The 12,286-nt window shown below is 43.1% G+C and overlaps 1 long non-coding RNA gene across 1 annotated transcript in view; it reads left to right on the top strand.

Moving 5' to 3' along the window:
* Window positions 1-5,267: 5,267 nt before the first annotated feature.
* Window positions 5,268-12,286, top strand: part of LOC141278614 (uncharacterized) — a 42,760-nt gene continuing 35,741 nt past the window's right edge. The window contains exon 1 of the long non-coding RNA XR_012331604.1: window positions 5,268-5,312. This is a non-coding gene — a long non-coding RNA (uncharacterized lncRNA). The remainder of the gene's footprint in view (window positions 5,313-12,286) is intronic.

Here is a 12,286-nt window from a genome sequence, read left to right as displayed (position 1 = left end):
GTATACATATATGCAGACACACAAAGTATTTTTTCTGAACATTTGTAAGTAAGTTACATATATCGTGACTTGTCATCCTTAAATACTTCAGTGTATATTTCTTAAGAACAAGGATAATTATTCTCTTCCATAACCACAGACCACTTATCAACTTTAGTAAATTTACCATCAATATCATACCTTTATTTAATATGCCATCCATATTCCAATTTTATCCAAATAATATATCCTTTATAAGGTTTTTCCTTCAATACAGCAACTAGTCCAAGGTTGCATTTAGGTGTGTGCCTGTTTAGTTTCCACAAGGCGTGTTTTAAATAAGACTGAACAGTGTTAAGCACTAGAAGGTTAGCCTTACTTTATTGCTCTTGAAAACAGAAGCAAACCACAAAAAGGAACCCTTGGCTGACCATCTTACTACCTCTGTTGGAGTTCTGGCCTTTTAAATGGTCAAAAGGCAGCAAGGTTCCATGAAGCCTCTTCTGAATCCACACAAGTCTACGTGAGAAGGGCATTCTCCTTCCATCTTCCCATGTGAAGTGTAGCTATTAATTACACTAAGTGACAAAGATTCTCCTTGTTGCTTGATGGACACAAGGACGAATCTTTGTTACTGACTGCAAATAATAGTCTGGTGGTGATCAAGAGTCAGGCCAGGAAAACGTGCTCCAAGCCACACAATGGGCATATGGCCCCTTCTTCTGCATCAACCCAAGGGGCTGCAGGGAAACAGAGTGGGTATTATTTGGTCAAGTTCCTCCTATAAAAATACAACCTCCATCCTTTTTGCTTGTTCAGTTCTGCCACTGGAACAACCCGTCTCTTTACATTAGTTCAGTTCTGTAGAGAAATGGTCATTTAGAAGGAAATACTTGGAAAATCCAGGCATGAATCCATTTTTAAAGTCACAACTGAATGATTGCTTTCTTATTGTGCTCCATGGGCCTGGAAAAATCATTCCTTTCTGTACATATTTTTCTTTTTTGCTTTGTATTTTTGTTCTGCTGAAAACACACATATGTGCCAGAAAAGAAAACATTTTCAAAGGGCAAGTTTCAAGGACTCCTAAAAATAGGACCTGTTGCCAAATATACATTTCCCGAATATGTAAATGACTGAAAAGGAGCACAATGAAAAGCATATGCTATTCAAATTTTCTTTAGAAAAACAAGAGCTAGAAGACTTGACTTTTAGCCCCGAAACTCTTTAAACTAGTGGTTTCCATTTAAGTTTTATCCTAAGTCTTCAGACATCATTCTTTCCATATTTGACATTTTTTAATCAAAACTGAAAAAAAGCTACTAAGAAGAATTTTTTTCTCCAAATGGGCAAATGTTATTTCATTACACCAGTCTGTGGCTTGACATGAAGTTTACAAGTAATTACCAAGGCTAAAAAAGGTAGAAAACACTCAGAACATCTGGGTCACTAGCGATTGCTTCCTAGACCCAAGGATGAATCAATGAGTTGGACAGTAAATGCAAATTTTTTGAGGTAAGAAGCTTTTAATTTCTTGCCTTCTGTGGTCTGCAATCAGGAATAACCTCAAACTCTTTCTGGAAAAAAAAAAAGGCAGAGCTTAAATACATTAATTAAAATCAAAGATGTCAATGGTGAGAGGGATTTGCTTAGGATTCTGTGCCTGCTATACTTAAAGCCATGCCTTGTAATTTAGAAGAATTATGATTTGTTATAAAAAAATCCCACCGGTGAGTTACTATCTCAAATGCCTTGTTATTTTCTGAAAAAATTTTTTATCAACAACAAATCAACACATAATTATTATATGTCATCTTGTCAAAGATCCCCAAACCTGAGTTGCCGTGTCCTTCCTGGGAAGGCTCTCATGGGGCTGGCATACCTCTGAGTTCTCTGGAGCTTTTCTCTCCTTCCTTCGGGGCTGTGGAGATAGTACTGGTCCACAAAATACAACTGAAGGTCTAGACCTTTTACCCTTGGAATTATCTTGCTTTCTCAGCTCTGGTTAAAATTTGCCTTCCATATCTTAATATTTCCATGATAGAGCATGGAAAAAGAAACTTAGAAAAGGTTTCACCTTTGCTGTTAAAAAGTTATGACCTTTGCTCACATTTGCCAGAGAAAGTGGCTTATAGCACCATTTAACATGAATTATTAACTCCCAGATTAATAATTTATTAGAAACCTAACGGCCCTCGGTAGTGCCAGATCACACTATTGAAAGAAAAATGAAGAAAACAGCATAGCTCTAATTATAACAGTTTGTTGGCCGTACTTGGAATAAGTAATGGCTTTTAGATTTTCTAAAGGATTTTTTTTAAAAAAAATCCTCTAATACCACCTGGCTGCAAAGTCAGACAAATTAATAATTCCCATAATGACTGGTGTAGATGTAGATTTAAAAAAAAATCTCTTTAACAAATACATATATATATAGCTTCCTTTGTGTCAACTTCTATTTGAAGCACTTGCACATACTAATTCATTTAATCCTTCTAACAGCATCTGCATTGGACCCTGTTACTATTATCCACATGTGCCTGGAACTGTGCCCAGAGTCACAGTGAAGCCGAATCCCGCCTCTGTACCCTGACACCTAAATAAATCTCAGAGACAGAGTTTTGGGTGAAGTAGAAAAGAATAGCTTTATTGCTTTGTCAGGCGAAGGGGGCCACAGCGGGCTTATGCCCTCAAAACTGTGTTTCCCGACCTGGAGGGAGTCGTGAGGAGTTTTATAGTAATTGTGCAAAGAGGGCGTGATCAGCTCTTTGATATTCTTCTGATTGGTTGGTGGTGAGCTAAGTGGGAGTCAGCGCCATCAACCATCTGGTTCCAGCCGGTTTGGGGTCTACGTGCTTGTGGGCAGCATACCATTAACTTTTCCCACCTGTTGGGGGTTTCAGTATCTGCAAAACGACTCAAAGATATTGTGTGTATCCCATGATGGGGAGCCAGGACTCAGCCCTAAGGCTGCACTATATTTTGTTTCTTTGAACTGTTCCTCCCTTGTCTCACATCCCCTCCCTTCCCTGCTTAGCAACTGCTTGAACCTGCCGGTTGGAACTCAGGGAAGGTCATGGAGGCTGAATGAAGCCTATTTCCTGTAATCAAGAAATGGTGGACACAGAAAGGCTTTTGTGCCCAGGAGCCCCACAGGGTCCTGCTTGGTATCAACAGATACATGATAACTGGGTGTATTCATTTGTGTGTAGGGCTACCGTGACAAAGAACCACAGCTGAGTGGCTGAAACAACAGAAGTGGATTGTCTCACAATTCTGGAGGCCAGAATTTCAAGATCAAGTCAGTTGGCTCCTTCTGAGGCTGTGAGGGAGAGTCTGATCCAGGCCTCTCTCTGAGTGTCTGGTGGTTTGCTGGCCATCTTTGGTATTCCTGGGCTTGTAGAATCCTCACCCAGATCTCTACCTTCATGTTCACCAGGCGTTTTCCCTGTATGTATGTCTGTGTGTCCACATTTCTCCTTGATACCAGTCATATTGTGTTGAGGCCCACCCTAGCGACCTCACTTGTTTATCTCTGTAAAGACCCGATCTCCAAATTAGGTGACATTCTGAGGTGTTGGGGGCTTAGGACTGCAACCTAGGAATTTTGGGAGGCAGGGAGTGGGGCACAATTCAACTCGTGACACTGGTAGAGCTGGGACTCAAACCCAGGCAATTTGGTATGGGTCTAAGCACTTAATACCATGCTAAGCTGCCTCCCATTTTTTTTTTTCTTTTGGTCTGTTTGAATACAAAAGCTCATAAAGGCAAGTTCAATTTAGAGCATCTTATTGATTGCATTCAAAAATTGTCCTTAGCATGGTGGCTCTTGTGGGCGATGTCTTCTTGAGCTCAGGCTGGGATCTGGTTAATTTAGGGGATCAGACTTGCTTATAGCTCTAGTCCCTATAAATTCTCTTCAAGCTCCAAGCCCACTGTGTTTTGAAATCTAAAAAGCTCTTTCTGCTCATTCTGCTTGACTCTGGAGTACATGTTTTCTTAAATCCACATTTTAAAGGCATTTTAAGATGGAGAAGCCTAATTACTTCCTTTTTTCCTTCCAAATTCCTGTTCTTGGAGCCATGATTAGATAATAGAGCACCTCTCTACCTTGCAAATGTATGTGACCTCATCATATCCTGAAATAGAGAGAAACCAAAAGGCCCACAACTTCTGCTTCTTTGGCCTTTCGACTTGACAAGGAGGCAAAGCTTGAAATCCCCTGCTCCTTAATGGAGGAGAGAAAAGAAAAAAGGGGGAGAAAAAAGAGAACCAGGAAACGTTAAAGAGCAGAGAAAAAAATTTTGCAAATAAAATAAAAATAGGTTTGGGATTTAGGAAATTGTGCTTTGTTTCATCAGATGCCCCTTTTCAAAGGAGAAAAGGGAGAGGTTGTACATGGCTATTCTCTGATGAAACCCTTCTTATCACTTCATTCCCCTCACCACCTAGCTCACTCTGACAGCCATCTGTGAGATTCATTGTCAAGATCAGATTCCCAAGAACATATGGTACACTTGGCTCTCTACCTCAACATTTTTAGGATTTTCTCCTTTCTTTCTTTTTGTTTCTTGTCAGTGCAGACTTACTAGCATTTTAGTGCAGTTTCTGTGTCAGACCACTTGTTTTTCTTTTCTTTTGAAACAAAGGCTGTCATAAAATCATGCAGGAGGGTGCCAGGTAGATGACAGGAATTCATTCCTGTTTTGCTTGAATAAATTGTCCACCCCTGTTAGTGTGTTTACCAATTTGTTCCGTTCTGAAGGAGTCATTTCTAAATTGACTCTAAAGAGGACAAGAGGCACAGAGAAGTCATTTCAGAGGGTGGAATGCGTTCAGAGAGAAGAGAAGCAAAGGTCAGGGCTTTGTGCTCCTGCTGTGTTTCTAAAAGAGGGACATCAGACTTGTTTAGGAATTTCTGATTCAGGCATTGAAATGACTGGCCTAGAAGTTTGATCAGGCTCCTGCTTCCCTCACTCTTTCAGGAGCTTTTCTTCTTTGGGAGCCCCAACAAATGTCAGTTCATACAAAACTAGCAGACTGGTAGAAAAGGGTCATCATCCTTTGCTTTTCCCTGTATCCATGTTCACTGTAATATGACTTTGCAACTCTCCCATCAAGGGGTAGAGTCAGAGTCAGTTTCCCTTACCTTTGAATCTGGGCTGCCCTGTGACTTGCTTTAACAAATAGAACACAGCAGAAGTGAGGTGTGACATTTCTAAGCTTAGCACAAGAGCTCATCCATGGCTGTTCTTTCTTTGATCCTTGTCCAGATTCCCTGTGAATAAGACCAGAGTAGTCTGTTGGAGGATGAACAACCACATGGAACCAAGGTAGGATGTTTCAGCAGAGGCCATCCCAAACCAGCCAGTCCCTGGCTGTCTCGGCAGCTAAGCACACATGCATGGTGAGCGCAGGCAAAATCAGAGGAACCATCCCACTGAGCCCAGCCTAAATTGTTAACCTAAGGAATCATGAGCTAAATAAATGGCTGTTGTTTTAAGTCGCTAAGTAAATTTAGTCCAATTTTATGGTTTTTGTTCACTTTTGTTGCCCATAACCCTTTGAGAGTCTCAATGAATATTTATGTATACAGAAAACCTAGCATTGTTTGTATCACTTCTTCTACTCATTGCAGAGCGATCATTGCTACTGGAGACTATCATAAGTCTGTCTTTGATGTCACATTTGGGCTTCCTTCTTTGTAGTGAGAGATACAAGATGCAATATTTTTGTCCTTTGCTTTGGATGGGATGTCCCAGACCCCTAAAATTTTACTGATATAGCACGTCCTGAATCTTCATAGGGTTTGTCTCTCACCCCCTGGAGCACATGTGTCTTACTAAGGCCTCCAGTGTACTAGGTACTTCTTGTCCATCTGGCCAGACTAGAATTATGCTATAGATGTGATGTTCTGTGGGATGCCCAGATGTCCAGCTCTCTTCAGACTGCATTACAACAGAGGGCAGAAGAGCTAACATAGGCCTTGGGCAAAACGGTAAAGGCATATTTTTGTTCTTTCAATTTGAATGCAAACAGTTTCTGATTTTCTTTTCTGATAGAGTTAGAGAGGAACACCTTCATTTCATCAAATCCATGGCTACATAGCATGTACCTGAGACCTATTAATCTCCCCCAACAAAGACACCACGTCTGGTGTAACAGCAGCACCTGGGGCTCCTACTTGGTTGAGTTTGAGTAGTCTGCTGTCATCCTCCAGGATCTATCTGGTTCCTTCAGGGGCGAGACTGATGAATTAAGAGGAGACAGGAAGGGGACCACTACTCCTGTATCCTTTAGATCATTGAGGGTGAAAATAATTTCTACTCTCCTCCCCTGGTATGTGATATATATTTTTTGATTTAATATTATATTTGGGCAGGGTGGGAGGTGGCAGTTTCAGGAGTTTCCACTTGGCTTTCCCCACTATGATCATTCTTATCCCATAGGTCAAGAACTCAATGTAAATTGGTTGCTCTGACTACCAATATGTCTATCCCAATTGTACTTTTGAAGATGAGGTAAATCATTGCCAGGTGGGTCTGTAGAACTGGTGGATACCCACTCGGTTGCATGTTGGTCAGATGCCATTATTCCTGGGCCCCATATACTCTCATTTTCACAGAAGAGCCATGATAATGCTTCAGTTCTCCAGCTATCAGTGTAAGCTGAGACCTCGTGTGCAATATTCCTAGACATATTTGAGTGTTTCTCTTGCCCAGTGTGCAGTTACCTGAGTAAATGGCTGAGGTCCCTTTGGGTCAAGACTGGGGGCATCATTACCATGTTCATTTGCCATATGTTACAGGGTCTGTCCTTGGGGCTCCATCTCCTCTTTTTTTTTTTTTTAACATCTTTATTGGAGTATAATTGCTTTACAATGGTGTGTTAGTTTCTGCTTTACAACAAAATGAATCAGTTATATATATACACATGTTCCCATCTCTTCCCTCTTGCGTCTCCCTCCCTCCCACCCTCCCTACCGCACCCCTCCAGGTGGTCACAAAGCACCGAGCTGATCTCCCTGTGCTATGCGGCTGCTTCCCACTAGCTATCTACCTTAAGTTTGGTAGTGTATATATGTCCATGCCTCTCTCTCGCTCCTCTTTAATCAATGAGTTATTGTCTGAAAACCGGCTCAGGTCTGGAAACTATGAAAAGGACCATGACCCTTAATGGGAGCAACTCCCTTTAGTCTCCTTGTCATGCATCCTTGGTTCTTTTACAGGCACAAGGTGAGCAGTGCCCTTGCCAGCTGCTCATCTATTTTGCCCTAGGGATGCCTTGCTAGTCATTACAATACCTGCATCCACCTGGCTTTTGATGGTTAAACATGGTTATGCTCTGCTTCCTAGTCTCTCCTGTTTGGGGTCTTATCATCCCCATTGGTCTGGTGAGACTATTTCTCTAGCAGCCTCTCCTATCATCAACCCTGGCCTAAAGAAGAGGAGCTGCTCTGAACTTCCCAAGTGCTGCTAGTGACCCATCACCCGCTCATCCTGTTGTTTTGTAAGTGGCCTATCATCTAGGCTTTCCCATTGAACATGGGTTTTCTGGTGGGTTTCCTGGTCTTCCATGATCTGTCCTCTCCAGCCTGCTCACCCAGAGGAGCTGTTTGATCTCAGGAATTCTGGCATTTGAACTCAGTAAGTTGGTCATTACTCTTTCCATGCTTTGAGGTGCCATCCCGGTAGCTAGTTTGCACAGTCTCCTGGGGTCCTTGCTAAAGAAGGTTAAACTCTAAATAAGCAAGGCTAGTCTGCTCTGCCAAGGTCAGGGTCCTGGTTGAGAAGGAGTGAGACCTTTACATCTGGATGCAGGACAGCGACTAGGAAGAGGAAAAGGAAGCATCCAGGGTGCAGTTTAAGGAGGTATTCACTCTTAGGTCCATGAAAGTGCAGGGAGTGAGTGGTTTCTGAAATTTTGCACCTTTTTGATCTCTCGAAAGTCTTGAATCTCCAGATTCCCCTGCACCCCCTGAGTCTACAGAAGTAGCCTATCCCCCTATGAAGAGCTAGCACTTCCCTTATGCTGGAGGCAGTGCAGAGACCTCGCCCCTGCAAGATAACCTGAGCCCCCTCCCCTCCTGATCCCTAGGTCTATAAATAGGTTTCAGCCTGGCACACCCCAGCTGAGGATGTGCTAAACCAGATAATTGAGGAAAATAGCTGCAAGACTTAGGCAGCATGGACCAGCAAGACCCATGGAATATACATGGGTCTGGTTCTGAGGGTTCTGGGTTGTGGAGCTTGGAATATAAGGTTGGATAAGGGAGAGTTTAAAGATTTGGGAGTACTCTCCCAAGATCAAACTCCCTGACAAGGATTCCAGGATATTGTGCCAACTTGCTAAGAAGGACATCTGGGCAGTGCATCACTGTTCTACTGCCTCCTGTGCCAGATCTCTCCCGAAAATTGATTGGCAAATGGACTGGGATGAGGATCTATGGAACAAGGAATCTGATTCCTAGAATTTGGAGAATGCAAAGTCTATAATTAAGACTTTAAATCTGATATTGTTACCCCATCCCTGGTGCTTGCTCTACTCATATTAATGACTTGTTTACTGGCCCTACAAACAGATGATATCCTTACAGTGTTGTCTGTATTTACTTTCTCATTTCTTGACTCTTCCATATTATTCCACTGAGCTCTGACATTGCCCTTATTCAGGTCCTCTTTCTGTTCAAAAACCCAGTGGACACTTTTCAGTCCCTACTGAAATGAAAGCCCTGTTTTCGTAACAACTGTCATTGGAGTTTCTCATAGGAAGGAATTTGTCTTTGCTTGGTATAGTTGGCAGAATTATGCCCTCCCCCTGCCGTAGATATCCACATCCTAATCCCAGAACCTGTGAATATGTCATATTATATGGCAAAAGGGAATGAAGATCACAGTTGGAATTAAGGTTACTAATCAGCTGATCATGAGCTGCGGAGATAATCCTGGATTATCTGAGTGGGTCCAATATGATCACATGGGAAGAAGGAGGTCAGAGTCAAAGAGAGTGATTGGGAGATGCTGTACTGCTGTCTTTGAAAATGGAAGAAGGGGCCACAAGCCAAGGATTGCAGGCAGTCACTGGAGCTGGAGAAGGCAAGGAAACAGATTCTCTCCTAGAGCCTCCAGAATGAAGGCAGCCCTGCTGACAACACGACTTTAGCCCGGTGAGACCCATTTCAGACTTTTGGCTTCCAGAATTATAAGATAGTAAATTTGTGTTGTTTTAAGTCACTGAGTTTGTGGTAACCTGTTATAGCAGCCATAGGAAACTACGACTTTGAGACACAGTTTGGGGAAGAGGATGAGGAAGAATGGTGAATGTGTGTAGGCCAGAAGAAGAAGCCTTCGTCTGGGGAGAAGGAGAGAGGAGCGAAGGCGAGGAGGATGGCACTAGCCAGATGAAAGGCTGGACCCACTGACTAGTTCAGTCTTGGTCTTCATTGCCATTCTGATGATATCCATCTCTGGTGACCACTCTCTCTTTCTACTCACTCCTTTTCTCCTTGGCTTCGTGTCATGCCACACCTGCGGGAGGAGACATCATGTCAGAACTTGGCCAAGTTCATCATTCCCTGGTAAATCCAGGGGTTTTCTTGGACCTTCCCTAGTCTAACTAGAATGACCCAGCTCTGTGTGCCCAAAGACCCCTCTGCCGCTGCATTTGTATTGGATTTCCTCCTGTGTCTGACTTCCGCACCCTGCTGTGGGCTCCTTGAGATGGGTCTTCATCATTTAGGCTTCCAGCTTTTACCACAGGCAGATGCTGAGGAATTCTTTGTCAAATGAATACACTGATGAAGGGATGGATGGGTGGAATCTGAATTCAACCACAGAAAGGGCTGATAAAGGATTTGGGGCCAGGACTTAAGGTTGATAGGTGGGCAGGTGCCATGATCAGGGCCCATTATGAGGGAGCCTTTTCTGAAACCAGCATCTGTCCCCATAGGCTTGTCCCTATGGTTCAAGGTGTCAACTTGAAGCACAGCTTCCAACCAAGTGAGGGGACTTCTGCTGGCAGCTCTAAACCTTCTGTGGTGCAGAGATGGGGCTGGGGTGGGAAACTGTGCCGTATATAGGAGAGGAACAAGAAATCCAGTGTGGTTGCTGGTCACCTTTTACCAAAAACCAATTTCTCTTTGGAATCTGAGGCAACTTTTTTGAGCTATGTTAGATGTTGAATTGAGTACCCTAAAATTCATATGTTAAGTCCTAACCTTTGGGACCTCAGAATGTGACATTGTTTGGAGATTGAGTCTTTACAGAGGTCATCAATGTTAAAATGACATCATTTGGGTGGGCCCTAATCCAGTATGACTGGTGTCCTGATTAAAAGGGGAAATTTGGACATAGCAACAGACAGTGAAAGAGGGAAGATACATAGCTATGAAGACATAGGAGACGGTGACCATCTACAAGCCAAGAGGAGAAGCCTGAAGCAGATCCTTCACTCCAGGCCCTCAGAAGGACCCCACCTTCTGACCCCTTGAATTTAGACTGTCCACCTACAGAACTGTGAGACAATACATTTTCGTTGTTTTAACCACTCAGGCTGTGTGGTACCTTGTTATGGCAGCTGTAGCAAACTAATGTAAGCCAGATAGCCAAACGTATGTATTCACTTCCAGAAACTTGTGCTCATTCATAGAAATGCTGAGGGTCTCAATCACAAATCCTAAATGAGAAAGTGGGTCCTCTTGTCCCCTTTCTGTTTATGATTGAGGTTAAGAATCAAAGATCCCACCATTGTTGGTTGTGCTTATAGCACCAGGGCCAAGAGGAAACCATGAAAATACAGCAGCCCTACCGGGGTGGGAGGTGGAAGGTCAGGGAAGAGCGGCCTATTACAGTGTCGACTTTCTGAGAAGAGGAACTAAATGTTCAAAATTTTATTTTCTCCAAAGACAGGTAATGATTATAGGGCCCCAACTTCTGGAAAATAAGATGCTCCTGTGAATGACTACAAAGATAAACAAAGTTAAAGAACAGGTTATAAATGGGGCCGATGCTTGGACCATGACTCTGATACAGGTTGTGTCTCTAACTAGATTCCCCCAGCTCTGCCCTCCCCCATTTGTGTGAGTTTCTCATATTCCCAGCATCGCTCAGCCTCAACAGCTCTGAAAGGCAGAACCTAGGAAAGGAAATGAAGAGGTTTTCTTCTCTTTGTTTCTGAAACATTTTGGAAAGACATCTTAATGAAAGGAAGTTTACAAAATGCATTCTTACAAGTGATGATGTTCCCCTCCCTTCTGTGAAATGATTTCATTTACTTAATAGAGGCTTTTTTTTTTTTTAATGCCTGATGCTGACCTGACCTAGGGAGCTTGACCTGACGGTAGCTTACAGTGCTGCCATCTCACTGTGACCCTTATTTAGGGAGAGTCATTCTGTTCAAAGTGTGGAAAGGGAAGTTCATTTCCATTCATGAAATCTCCCAATTCATCTCCTTTGGTAAATGCACTGGGGACGAATAACACTGTCTTAATGAAGGCTATAGATGGGTAATTGTGCTGGGAAAAACCAAATTGTAAATGCGAGATGTTAGGAGGCTAGATGTGTCTTCACAGAAGGTGTCTTATGTCTCCTGGGCACAGTTGTGGGGACCATGGGATGGAGCAGAAGGAAAGATGAGAGTGAGCCATGAGAGTGGGAAAGAGAGGCAGCTCTGGTCGATTTGTAGGGGACGAAGATCATAGGCCGGGTGCCCCCGGGTTCTAGACAGGATAAATCACACTGCAGAACAATGTTGTTAAGAGAAGTCAAGTTACAACAAATGGTAATGGTGGCCTGAAGGGAAGGGAGCAAGCAGCCAGTGCCATAGCTCACGTTTCCAAAGCACTGGTTTAAACTCACCTGTGCAGGTGATGATGTGAAGAGATCTGATAGAAGGGGAGTTTCCACCCTGAGCCCCTAAGGACAGGGAAGCCAGTTTATCTTTACATGTTTAGAATGATAAAGTACATATTTCTGAGTGATGTGACATTTGGGAAGGGACAAGAAGTGAGGGTGGACACAGATTTTCTGCCTCACCCACCAGATGGGTGGCTCCATACAGGAGTCAGTCTGTGCTTACAGGTTATAAGACGTGCTGTTGTCAGTGAGATCGACTGGAGTTCTCCCTGACAGACAGGAAGGGCTAACAACTCGTGGAAAGTGCTCAACTGGAACTCTAGAGGTCAACCTGTTTCTCTGGATTGTTTATCTGTTCACCATAGTGTCTTGGAAAAGTCGCCGAACCTCTCTGTGTTTCACTTTACTTATTCATGGTAAATAAAATAATAATATTCACTCCACTTATCTCCTAG

Source organism: Tursiops truncatus, chromosome 4 (assembly GCF_011762595.2).
Source record: "Tursiops truncatus isolate mTurTru1 chromosome 4, mTurTru1.mat.Y, whole genome shotgun sequence".
Taxonomy (NCBI): domain Eukaryota; kingdom Metazoa; phylum Chordata; class Mammalia; order Artiodactyla; family Delphinidae; genus Tursiops; species Tursiops truncatus.
The sequence above is the reverse complement of the archived record's forward strand: the minus strand, read 5'-3'. Positions and strand labels throughout refer to the sequence as shown.